This window comes from Sinocyclocheilus rhinocerous, unplaced genomic scaffold (assembly GCF_001515625.1).
Source record: "Sinocyclocheilus rhinocerous isolate Xijiao unplaced genomic scaffold, SAMN03320098_v1.1 scaffold11, whole genome shotgun sequence".
NCBI lineage: Eukaryota > Metazoa > Chordata > Actinopteri > Cypriniformes > Cyprinidae > Sinocyclocheilus > Sinocyclocheilus rhinocerous.
The window spans coordinates 492,164-505,580 of record NW_015625587.1 but is presented as its reverse complement, the minus strand read 5'-3'; the positions used below and the strand labels follow the sequence as shown (position 1 = coordinate 505,580).

Below are 13,417 nucleotides of genomic sequence, written 5' to 3'. Positions count from 1 at the left end.
CTGTTGTATAAAATCAATATCACATTTGCAATCATGAAGATATTCAGGGGGAAAAAACAGCACTCTTGTTCGTGTGACATTGCTAAACTATGCCGTGTATGACAAAAACCCATTAGGGGCATTTTTGCCCTCATATCTTTGTATCTCATATCAGTTTTAGAGAACTATAGGTGCATTCATAAGCTACATTACGTCAAGTAATCGTCCTGCATCAGGGATATATGTTATGTTGCTGCTCTTACTCTACAGTAACCATACATGCTGTGTGGTAGACAGAGTTGTCCACTAAACACACATTCCAGAACATTATGCTTGCTCACTATGCTCTTACTGCCTTATTACTGAACTATTAATAGAACAGGATCCTCAGCAAGTATCCATATGTAGTCCATGACACTGTTCGGCAATCAGATACATCATAAGTTTAAAGGGTTGCAAACAATATATTTCTAAATTTCACATCTGCGATCAACAAAAACACTTAATTGGTCAATTTATCAATATTTTATTTATTTAGCATTTTCTTTAACTACCAGTTAAAATTTTTACAACACATTATGTGCAGCCCCCTTGGTAAAGTAAAGTATGAAAGATGCTACTCATCCTTTAAATGATCAGTTTTGTCTTATCGTCTTCGTTATTTAATGAGAGAAACATCTATTAGAATTCATTTATACCTGCAGTAATTGGATATCTGAATCAAAACACTAATATGGAACGATTGGATACGTCTTTTTGAAATTTGTGTGGTTTTAAATGTTATGTCTGATATCAATGGTGTGGTCAAAGACAATTTTCAACCATTGGGATTGACAATAAAGTTGTATTGTATTGTAAAGAAAATGGAGTGATCATGCGCATGGAGCATGACAACATTTGTTTAACATTATGTACATGCTAATAAATGCTACATTATCAAAGAGCTTTTTGTCTCCACGGATCCCTGTTTTCATAGATCCGAGCAAAGTGCACACAACTTTATCAGAGCAGTACCAATACCCTGAATGACTTTACAGTACCATTATAAGAGATTATCAAATAGAAATGCAGGTTCTAAAGACTGTAGCACGAAAGACATCAGCTAGTGGAAAAACATGTGATGGTTGATTATTACTGGACAAAATCATGTTAGCATCAAACCCACTATTCTGACCGTTAAACAAGTTGAAGATCATCATTTCGGAAGTTGCACGGAACATTTTTGATGGGTTCAGTTTTACAGCTGCTTTTGGCTGAGGAGGTTTCACCAGAAGCCAGCCCTCTGCCCTTCCTGTTTTGGTGGTTCATTTGGTGGAATTTTCTCCTTGGATAGTTGAGTTAAGTTTGTATTCCATGTGTCAGCTGGTTGTCTTTGACTTTCTGAAATATATCTTTAGCCTTCACAGGTGGAGAAACAGCATATTTGAAACAGAATATTTAGTGTTTTTAAACAAGGTTCTACAATAGAATATCTGCCATGGTTTACATTTCACCTTTTTCAACAATATGCATGACACCTTATTTTGCCAATCATTATCGTTTAAAACGATTGCTATTGCCTCAGTCATAGGAGGCATTGTCAGCTGTTAGAGGATGAACTTTGATATGTTATGTTGAGTAACTGTAAATTATAAAATTATCATGCATGACTTTGCAAAAAAGGTTACACCTTCATGTGTCTTGGTTACCAAATGAAGTTATGCAAAATTTGTCCATTTTATGTAAAACTTTCCTCACCTGACGTGGCTCTAGATAAGCAATTGTGGGAGTTTGACATTCCAATGAACTGAATCAGAAGTATTAAAAATGCTTATAATACAGATGTATTTAAAGGGGGAAAAAATCAAAATGGTCTTCCAGAATTATTGCAAAATTAAACCTCTTATTTGTAAGAAATGTATCAGGAACGCTCCCTTAAACATAAGTGATATGGCACAGGGGTTTCCCCACATCTATTTTGACATTCTATATTATAACATATTCTAACATATCACAATTGTTCACTTATTGTACTGTAGTCTATATCTATAAATAGTAACATTGTCATAAACACATCACCCTTCTTACTTTCTTTCTCTACTTTTCTAATTCACATTTGCACAAATCAATGAAGTATTCAAAAGCAGAAAAGAAAAAGGGAAAATATAAATAAAATGCAAAAACACCTCCATTGGCACTTTTCTAGAGTTCCACTTGGTGGCAGTATTCTGTTACTATCAATTCCCAACAGGAATTACTTTAAATGACAATACTTACATGACAAATCTGTAATTTTTTTTTTTTACTCCATTTTGGTGTAGTTAAATGTGAGCTCCATGCTGTCAGCAGATATTCAATCCTATTTGGTTGCGACTTTTAAAATCTGAAAATCACAGACATTACAGTGCCAATATTAAATCTTTGGATTTTAAGTTATTTTCAACTACATTGTTGTTATTGTTATACAACTACAATGGCACTTAACAAACTACAGTTGTCATTTAAACGATTTACAAAAGTAAACGCAAGCACCCAAAAATGGCATTTCTGTACATACAGTAGCCTACATGTAAGTTAAATTCTTATAGGCCTACATGAGTACATTGCATGAACTACTAATGAAGTCATGGGGCTTCAGCCTCACTTTGATCCATCTGACCACGTTACCTACCAAGGTTATCTCACTATACAATATTCACTGACCATGATATGCATTACAGGTTGGAAAGTTCACAAGTCCTGTCACTGTTGCGACATTGCAGAATTTAGCCAGGAGCATGATTATAATGACCTATTTTAGTCACATGCAGATGGAAATCATTATTTTCATTAACTAAACCCTGATATTTTCAGGCCTAAAAACGGCTGATTTGTTAATTTTTAAATACAGTATATATTTTTGCGCTTTTAGGCACACTAGCCTATACTGTTAACCTTACATCGTTTTTTTCCACTGTGATAGAAAACTCTATAAAGGTTTAGTTTTATATATTTACTTCATGGTTTGTTATATGTTATTTGTAAGACAAAATGATACGTCACATCCACAGGCAAAATGGATAATTCACTTGGTTCTGTAAAAACTATTTTGTGTGTATTGCTAAATGTGAGTATGCAATATCCAATTTCAATTTCTTGTTGTTGCTAAGCTTTATATTTTTTAATATATCGAGTTGTATATGTGACCCTGGACCACAAAACCAGTCTTAAGTCGCTTGGGTATATTTTTAGCAATAGCCAAAAAAACATTGTATGGGTCAAAATTATCGATTTTTCTTTTATGCCAAAAATCATTAGGATATTAAGTAAAGATCATGCTCCATTTAGATATTTTGTAAATGTCCTACCGTAAATATATCAAAACTTAATTTTTGATTAGTAATATGCATTGCTAAGAACTTCATTTGGACAACTTTAAAGGCGATTTTCTCAGTATTTAGATTTTTTTTTTTGCACCCTCAGATTCCTGATTTTCAAATATTGTCCAATCCTAACAAACCATACATCAATGGAAAACTTATTTATTCATGATGAAGTATACATCTCAGTTTCATAAAATTGACCCTTATGACTGGTTTTGTGGTCCAGGGTCACATATAAAATGAACAATTCACAACAATTCAAATAATACAATAACAGACTAAATTTTCACATGCATACAAAATAAAAACTATAAAGGTAGAATGAGTAGCAGTGGTTCGTTTCCCCTCTAGCGCCTCACGGTTAATGTAGTCAATGATGTTGAGGCAGACAATGGAAGCGGGCAGAGGTCCTTTAAACTGAAAACTTCAATGACCATACTTCATGTCCTACGATTTCCGGTATCTTTGGGAAAAGTTTCAATGGGGGTTGGAAAAAGAGATTAAGGAAAAAGTATCCGTGTTGTCGTGTACATGAAGTGAAACTAGACGGAGGAAGAGGAGGGCCAGTGCCTTAGACGTAATAGGGGAAGGTAAGAGATGTTACTTAATAACCATATGATGCACGCGCAGGTAAACCGCATTGGAAAGAAAGTTGTTGCAATGCAAATTTCAGCTTTTTTTTTAAGTGTTATGCAGAAAGGTGCTCGTGCACATACAATTTATTTTCGTCACATGCTTTCTCTCGACAAGCACAGCCAAACGTGTATATTTTATTATTATGAGAAAAATAAACACTGCATCAAAAGCCTACTTGTGATCAAGCGGCGCTGCGCTCATCGTGATGCTCCGCATCATCTTTTGCACGCTTGCGTTCCGTTTTTCCCCAGTTGCATGCATTCAGTCAATAACCACTATGAACAGCGCATTTCTCCTTTAGTCTGACAAGTACTGAGAAGATAAGTGAACCTAGAACAAATGTGCGAATGTTTGCTGTTAGGATGATCAGCTGACTTATCAACGACGCACGAGATCTGCGCTTCTACAAATTTGTTTACTGGATTTTCCCAACGGAAAAATATATGAAGACCGAAGCCCCTCATTTTAATTTGTCAGAAAATGCCCCATGCTTTCCGAATGTATCGCCGCTTATTTTCATCAGGTACATTTGAAATCCGAGCGTTGAGGAGCACGCGAGTTCACTCGCAATGAGCATTTCGCATCGCGTTTTTTATCCCTCCCCTCCATTGTTACTCAAAATCTAACGGAACCTTTACGAGAGCCGGTGTCTGATCATGCAAAGACTGATCTCGTCAGCTTGTGTAACATAGAGGAAGATTTCATCCTGAGAGAATCTAATTTGCTCTTTGTGCACGAGTCGTTTTGAGGACTTGATCAGCTCGGAGCTCCATCATTCATCACTCATTCATTGCTCCAGTGAAGCTCTGATTTCTCTGGTGTGCCCGAGTGAAAGATTGAGATGGATTGGCGGTTGCAAGGTAGGGTGAAGGACAGTTGTTTAGCTATTTAATTTTAAGAAATATCCTCATTACTCTCTGTGGTTAATGCAGACCATTTTATTTTACTCGCTTTGGTATTCTATCTGAAGGAGGACTCAAACGCTGACAAGAACGTGCTTTAGTGAAAATATCAGTTTTCCATTTTTATAGACACAAAAACCTTAAGTAAACCAGGGAAATGTTGTGTTTTAATAACTTTGATTACGATTAAATCAACTAACATCATATGATAATTAACAGATATTTAGATATTAAAAATTGAAAATTTTCTCCATGATATGGGTCTCCTGGTTTGAGATCACTATATTTTGTCTTTAGTATAGTTAGTTATTTGGCTATGCTTAGCCTATACAATTATCATGTCAAGTCATCCGTTTAAACTCTTTGGTATAAAAACTAAAAGGTGCTTTCCATAGTAATTCTAAATGGTTACTTTAGAGATATGTGTTGAAGACATGAGGTGGTTTTAGTTGGTGTTGATTGGACTTTTGATTGGTGGCTCATGAGAACGTGTATTGTCTATGCATGCAAAATGAGTTATTGATTTATTTATTTTTTACTTCTGTTAGGACAGCCTGTTTCACACCTCATGGACAAGTAGTGCTTGAGCATAGCAGCGGCGCCACTATAACAGCAGGTTCGTTTTTTACTCTCACACTGATGGTGAATCTGCAGCATAATGAAACTGTGGTTTTATACAGAGAATAAAGTGATTTCGGGGTTACTGCATTTAATGTTTCTTTTAATAATGACCATACAATATAAAATGGTTATCTGGGGTAGGCCATTGATATTTATGACCAACTTGATCTTTGTGAAATCTAATTCATGTGAGGAGGTGGATCTCATTTACATCCAAATCTGCGTAGAATGGAATCCAAAGCTCAAAATGTAGCTTTTAACTGCTTATATCTTCTGGCCTCAGTCACACGTAATGAATAAGTGAGTAATTGGGTTAATAGTTTATTTCAGTTGTTTATATTGATTTCATATTAGGCTGTTTTGTAAAAGGTGTCGATAAATAGTATTATAGTGAATTGTACTGTATGTTCTGCTTATTTAAGCATACTATACCTGGCAAAAATCTCTTTTCAGCCAGGTGATGTAGTTATGACATCTACCAGCAAGAGCTAAACCATAGTAACACGCCAAATTTTGGTTAATATGGGCCTGATCACGGCTAACTATTTTAAAATGCAACTATTTTATGAGGTGGTGATTTTGTATGAATTTGTAAGTGATTCATACAGAAATGTACAATTTTTAGAAAAGAAAAAAAAATGTAAGCGTGAAAGTCCACCCCTACACCTAACAGTCAGTGTGCCATATGAAGATCGTGTGAAAACATACAAATCAGATCATACTAATTTATAAGAATTAGCCACAAATTCACTGAATTAGCCACCAAATGCAGTTAGTTAGTTATCAGGATTCAGTCACAAGATCCTACTACAGTGGCAGGAAATGGAGAGTGCTTTTTCTCCAACTCTATAAAACAGAATTTGATTAGGAAACAAGGATTGATTTGACATCCTTTCCGTGGGGCATGACTCGGACAAGGTTTGTGTGTGCCATTAGTTTCTCAGGCATTGTAGAAGACGGAGTGAGAGGAAGTCTGAAGTTTGGTTTGGACCAGTGTTTTGGGCTCCATGGAAAGTGGGCCACAGGTCTCTGGGGTGAGCGAAGCTTTTCTGGGGCAGGCGTGGCAGTGACGTACAGGCGGTTCGGAATGGGAAAGTACAGCACCGTCCAGTCATTCTGAAGGGAGCCAGGGGTGTGATATGCGGTCTGGAGGTAGGAAATACAGGTCTCGCTTCATAGTTCCTTCAATGGAGATCTTCCGTTCTGGTTGAGGTCTCAGCTGGAGAGGTAGGCCAACTTTTAGAGTGATTTTTGAAATTACAGTAAGATTGCGTTTGGCTTGCATTGGTAGGTTGGAAGTTCACCGTAGATACTGCCTTCCCCCGCACTTCGCAAAAGTTTGTGAAATCGAAACTCTCTGCTGACCTCCAGTGCATGTAACAATTTTTCTCTCAGCCATCGGCAGCTGTCTCTGCCCAAACGTAAGCACATGAGCGAGCCTCGAAGCGCAGAGGTGGGACGCTATTTAAAGATCACACAAGCATATCAGCTGCTCCCATTTCCGTGCTACGTAATTGAATCAGTGCATCCAGTTGAAAAACTCGTCCTTAGATCTGAAAGTTCTGTTTATAGAAGAGGACTCTACTTTCTGTCATCCTTTCTTCTTCTTTTTTTCCGTGTGTTTGGAGAATCAACCGTGTGGTACTCCAGGCAGCTTGATGTAGGACACTAAACCCACTTTTATGTGTGTTAAGCTATTCTTAGGCAGTCAAGTTGTAGGCCTAGTTTTATACATGAGAGAGTGGTGCCGTAGTGTCACTCTTTTTAACAGTGAGCTTTGGGGATGTGTTTGAGCATGCCATCTGCTCTGATACAATATCTATCATTGTTTCAGTCATTAAGTGACATCAGAGCTTTTTGGATTGGTCCAACAACTGACTATTCGATCTTTGATGTTTAAAGGGGTCATATGATGCTTTTTTAAAGATCATTATTTTGTGTATTTGGTGTAACAGAATATGTTGACATGCTTTAATGTTCAAAAAACACATTATTTTTCAAATACTGTACATTATTGTAAGTCCTCTATGCCCCTCCCCTCTCAAACGCTTCGTTTTCTACAAAGCCCCCTCCTTTGACAAGCGCAGTCCGCTCTGATTGGCCAGCTGACCCAGTGCACTGTGATTGGCCGAACACCACAAGCACCTGTCGGTCTCTCTCTCTCTCTCGCTCGCGCGCGCACGCACACACACACCGCTCTCTCTCTCGCGCGCGCGCGCGCACGCACACACACACCGCTCTCTCTCTCTCTCTCTCTCTCTCTCGCTCTCACTCGCGCACTCACACACACACACACACACCGCTCTATCTCGCGCTCTCTCTCTCTCTCGCTCGCGCACGCGGAGAAAGGAAAACTTGAAATCGCATCATATGACCCCTTTAATTTATCTACATTTTTGATTATATATTTATTTATGTAGGTGTATTTTTGGATATTTTTAGTGGCAAAATTCTTCATAAAAGCCAACTTTAAAGCACCGCTCCTGCAGCCATCCACATTCAGACGAAAGTCTTTGGTCGTTGCATTTTGTATCACATCTCATGCTATTTTGGAGCATCCCACCATGAGTGTTGTTTTTTTAAGAATTTTTCATTTTTTGTTTTATTTTTAAAGTGTCTTGTCTTCTCCATTGTTACAATGTTATAGAATAATATAATTTCTGATTAATAGGGGTTGAACGGATCGTATTTGATCCGTGATCCGTATGAACCAGGCCCCTTGGTTCAATACGCATGTGATCCATGGATTAATTGCAAAATGTAACCATAATAGAGTGAAATTTTATCATTTGTACGTGTTTACACACTCAAGTGATTTTAAACCATTCCAGCGAAAGAGAACTTGATTCGTTACTCACACACTGTTTTCTATGCGCACAGCTGTGCACACATGAAGCGTGTACACCTGGAGAAGCGTGTTTCAGACAGCGCGCGAACACCGAACTGAATCCTCTTTCGCATCTCCTTGAGAAATGCTGAGAAAGAAATCGGATGTGTATCATTATATGTGACCCTGGACCACAAAACCTTAAGTATAAATTTTTCAAAATTGAGATTTATATATCATAATTAATCTGAATATCTGAATAAATAAGCTTTCCATTGATGTATGGTTTGTTAGGATAGGACAATATTTGGCCGAGATACAACTATTTGAAAATCTGAAATCTGACTGACTTAAGACTGATTTTGTGGTCCAGGGTCACATATTGGATTCGTGCATCAGGTCTTAAAGGGACAGCAGCCTATAAATACCTGCTGCTGTCATTAATGCTCATCAAACAACAGCTTTGACAAAGATTAATCTATATTTAATTTATGCAGTGAACACTATGCATTAGGGCTGGGCGATATATCGAATATTAGCGATAATATCGCAATTTTGATGACGATGTAAAATTTGAAAATATCGTGAATATCGAATATTTAAAATTCAAGCATACTATCCCAAAAGAATGCGCCGAACGTCCAAAAAAGGAGACAACATGTTATTGCGGACTGCTCTACACGCCTCTACTACGCGAGCTTTCATGAGTGCGGTTGCCAGATATCAATAGTTCAAATCCCTGTATCAGAGCTTCGCTGTTACAAGCAAACATTTTCTGCCCAGTGTTTTGCTTATTTTAAGCAATCTGGCAACCATGCACACACGCTCGCTCCTCATTGCGGAAGCACCGCCGCCGATGATCTGAAAACACCAACAAACAAGCTGGAGTTTAGCGATCTAAAATGAATTTTTTTTTGTCTTGTTTAGTTTTTTCCATTTTAATTTTTCTGGACTCCTTTTTAATGGTTAAATAAAATGTTATTAATCAAAAAACATGTCTATTTAATTAAATCATGAAACTTAAACAATTTAACATCAATTTATCAAAAGTTTAACAAAAATTACATGTTTAGGGCCCTATGAAATTTTTTATTTTTTCCAACCTTATGTTTTATTGTTACCAAATTCTGTGTTTTAACATGACTAATTATTTGAAACATTCCTTAAAAATAAGGTTTTAATAATTTTAGTAGTAGTAGTAGCCTATTACGTACATTCTACTGAACAACAATAATAATGCAATGTCTTCAAGTTAAACCGAACTATTATTTTGACGGGTTACCGTGAATACCTTTACATTTCTGTGTTTATATGATATGAGGATAGTTTTACTCGAATGAAACGGTCAAGTGCTCATGAAGTGACTCTCAGAGTAGTTCTGGAGATGTTGTTCATGTATTTATGTCCTCGTTAGAGAGACGGCAGACGTTAATATCACCGGAAGCGTCACGCACGCTTCAGTACGAATAGTAAAAAAACCGCGTGTCTACGCCATTCATTAACACATAAACACGCAGAATTCTTATTTAAATAGTCGTTTTGCGGCTTAATATTTACAAATACTAGTGGGAGTGGTGTTCACTTGTGTGTGCGCACATCGGGGCAGAACTCCGCTGTGCGTGATGCAGAAAGCGCGACCATGTAACGTAGAGACAGAAATGACATACTGTCGTATAAATAACATAAGGCTATTTAGTTTGTTTAATAAAAGACCAAGGTATAGACCTGTTCTATAGGAAAGGTAACTTTAAATGACTTCTGTTGTAATCTGGCGCTATAGAGAAAATTATTTATGTATAAATAAATGATACTAAAAACCCTCTCAGATGGAAAGCTAGTTGCTGGAACACATAGGTATTTCTTATATATCTATCTATCATAAAACCCCAAAAATCATGCATGATCCTACGCAGACGCTACATTTCCTTGTCTTGTGACCTGACCCAAGTTTGAAAGCTCAGGTCTACTTGACTAGGCAAACCACTGACTAGTCGATTTTGTATTTTTGTACTGCCCTACTTTGGACCAAATGAAGAGCTTTTTTGCATGCTTTTGTTTCTGGCTCAAGAGTATTTTTGTTCAGAGTGTGGACTGGCCTTGGCGTTCACATATAGGGGTTTTGAAGGAGAGCGAGACGTCAGAGACACACAGTAGATGCAATAATAGAGTGCACATCTGTTATATTTCTCCTCTAGAATTTTCCTGCTTGGTGACTGAATTTGATGTTAAGAAATGCTTACCGTTAGTGACGTGCGATATGAAGTACCATGCAAGGTCAAATGACATTTGTCTTAGGAGATCGTTTTAATAATGTTTCCATCTGAATCTGGTTTTATTATTTTATTTTGCTTTTATATCATTTATGGGTCAGCACCTGAACAGTTTGGTACTACACTGATTTTGCCATGTGTAATTTACAGTATGAAGAAATTTAGTTCCCCGAGCGCACATCCTAAATGGTGCACGATGGAGGCTGAGGAATTAAGCACCCAAAGAAGAAATAGGCCAGTTGCATCCTTTTTTTTTTTTTTACATTTCATGTCCTGAGGGAGGCTGTGAGGATGGGTGGGTAGGCGTGTGTGTGTGTCGGGGATTAGCATGTGTTAGGTATCACCGAGTGTCAGGTTCTTGAGGTGACACTCTCTTTGCATTGGGGAATATGACAACATGCTCACTTTCTATTCCTGCGTTTTTATAGTGCCTTTGATACACACATTCAGGTCATATTCATCTCATAAAGACTACACACATGAATGCTGCATGCATGCATATTCTCACCTTTTATGGAAGTACCCTGCACATTGTTCCAGTTTACAGTGTGACTCACTGCGTTGATTTTTCTGGTCCAGGGGTGTGAGAACGGATTTATCTGAGACGCACACATCTGCTACCCATTTAGGCACTGAAGTGTCTCCAATTCATTCTCTCGGCTCTTTTGCCCATCCAGCACATATTCTTAAACTGTTCCCCTTCAGCATGAAGCCACAGCAGCATAATTTCTTCAAATCAAATGCGAATAGTATGTGAAATACTATTGTAAATGGAAGACTTTTGTGCAGTTTTACTCAAATGAAACTGTCAAATGAGCATGAAGTGACTCTCAGAGGGAGTCAGAGCAGTTCTGGAGATGTTGTTCATGTATTTATGTCCTAGACGACAGAAGCTGAAATCACCCCGAGCGTCGCACACTTTGTATGTGTAGAAACACGTCGATTTTTACAAAGCTCATCGGTCTGAAAAGCGAGGTGTGCTGTGATTGGCCAGCTATCCAGTGATTGGCCGAATACCTCAAGCGTGTGACGGAAATGTTACGCCCCTCACCATACTGTTGATGCCATGTCCGGCTGTTTTATTTATTTTCTTTTTCTGCTGATGGCCCGCGCTCGACTTGAAGCAGCGCTGCTTAGACCGATGGGTGTGTGTCATCAAAGTACTGCGAGAGCTATAAGAGAGCGCGGACGTCTCCTTATGCTTTCTCTCGCCTTACTTTGATGTCATACACCGATCTGATCTTCAAGTCGAACACCCCTCTTTACTCTCGCGTGTCACGTGACCGTGTAATTGACCGTGACCTCTACGATTGAAAAATCGCGTTATTTCATATCGCGATATTATCGCAAATGCAATTAATCGTTCAGCCCTATTGCACAGTATTAGTATTCCAGCTGCCTGGTCACTGCATCGTCGCAGCGGTATACCATGTTGTTCTCAGTGAGATCTGTATAAGGGCCAGCGTGGGCTCCCTGCAGACAAGCTTTTTATAGTGTGTCCACGTCTGTAACAATAATAGTGATACACCTTTCTCTTGAGACAGTCTATATTTGTTATATTTGTGTTGTTTTTCCCATCATAAAAGAACAGTGTGATAAGAGAACGCTAGATTTATGATCAGACTACCAGCAGGGGTGATGTAAGAGCTTGTTTTGCCTTATAAAACTAACCACAATTGTACATATAAAACTTCCACTTCTTTATAAAACCTAAATTACCAGAAGAAAAGCATCTCTTTTGCATGTCCTTTTTAATTTGCACTTGCTTTCTTTACTTTTGTAGTTTGAGACTAGCCGTGTGTCCTTTAGGTTTGATCATAGTTCTTGAGGAAGTCGCAAGCACAAATGACCACAGTTTAGGATATTTTTGGTGTCTGAAACCTCAAAAATGTGAGGCTGCTGGGGATAATGATCGTAGCTGAAATAGGCTGCTTAACTCTAGCACTACCTGTCGCGTGTTTACTGCATTCCTGCTTGCTTAACATACGGATGCAAATTCTGTAGACCTCAGCTGACTATCATGTTTCATAAGAGAGGTATCAGCATCCAGAGTTCATCCTCAATAAGCTCCAATAGCTTTCTATTTCTGTTTCGTTCTACTTTATAAATGCAACATGGTTGATTTAATGAATGTGTATGTATGTAAATATTGCTGTTTACTGTTACGAATTGATACAAGTTCTAAAAAATGCTTAAATATTAGGAATTCACACTATATTGATACCATAAAGGTTGTCAGTTGAGCCCATTTAACATAAATAATTATCAGCCAGAATTTTAATATTGGTGCTTCCCTAATTTTTCTTTGCGTTGTTGTTCTCATTTTTATGAAAAACAATGTAAAAACATGATTGATTATTGTAGGTTTTTGCAGTATTTTGGTCCATATTATGGTTTATTCTGATTTATAAACAATCCATTTCATAGAAAATACATAAATATTGAATTTTGGCATTATCAGTTTTTTGGGGAAAAGAAATTAATACTTCAGCTAAGATGCAATAAATTGATCAAATGTGTCGGTAACAAGTTTTACATTGTTACAAAATATTCAAATAAATGTTTTTTGTTTTACTCAAAGAATCCTGAAAAAAAAATGTTACAGCTTCCACAAAAATTTTAAGCAATGCAAATGTTTAATAATAAATATTTATTGTGCACCTGATATGCATATTACAGTGATTTCAGATAGAGATGCACCGATTGCAATTTTCTTGGCCGATTCCAATTTCCGATTTTTTGTTAGTGTGATCTGCCGATACCGATTTTTGCCGATTCCAATTTTCTTTCTAAGAACTATAATTGACAGCATATACAAACAAAAATCTACTTTTCTTCAAC

At 37.4% G+C, this 13,417-nt stretch overlaps 1 protein-coding gene across 3 annotated transcripts in view; it reads left to right on the top strand.

The window, feature by feature from the left end:
• The first annotated feature begins 3,789 nt into the window (after nt 1-3,789).
• phactr4b (phosphatase and actin regulator 4b) overlaps nt 3,790-13,417 on the top strand; it is a 59,437-nt gene continuing 49,809 nt past the window's right edge. The window contains exon 1 of one of the 3 annotated variants that reach the window (XM_016572175.1): nt 3,790-3,910. The gene's annotated coding sequence lies outside the window, so the exon portion shown is untranslated. Of the gene's footprint in view, nt 3,911-4,659; nt 4,817-6,590; nt 6,707-13,417 lie in introns of those variants that run through there. The other 2 variants (XM_016572183.1, XM_016572189.1) reach the window with 2 other exon arrangements.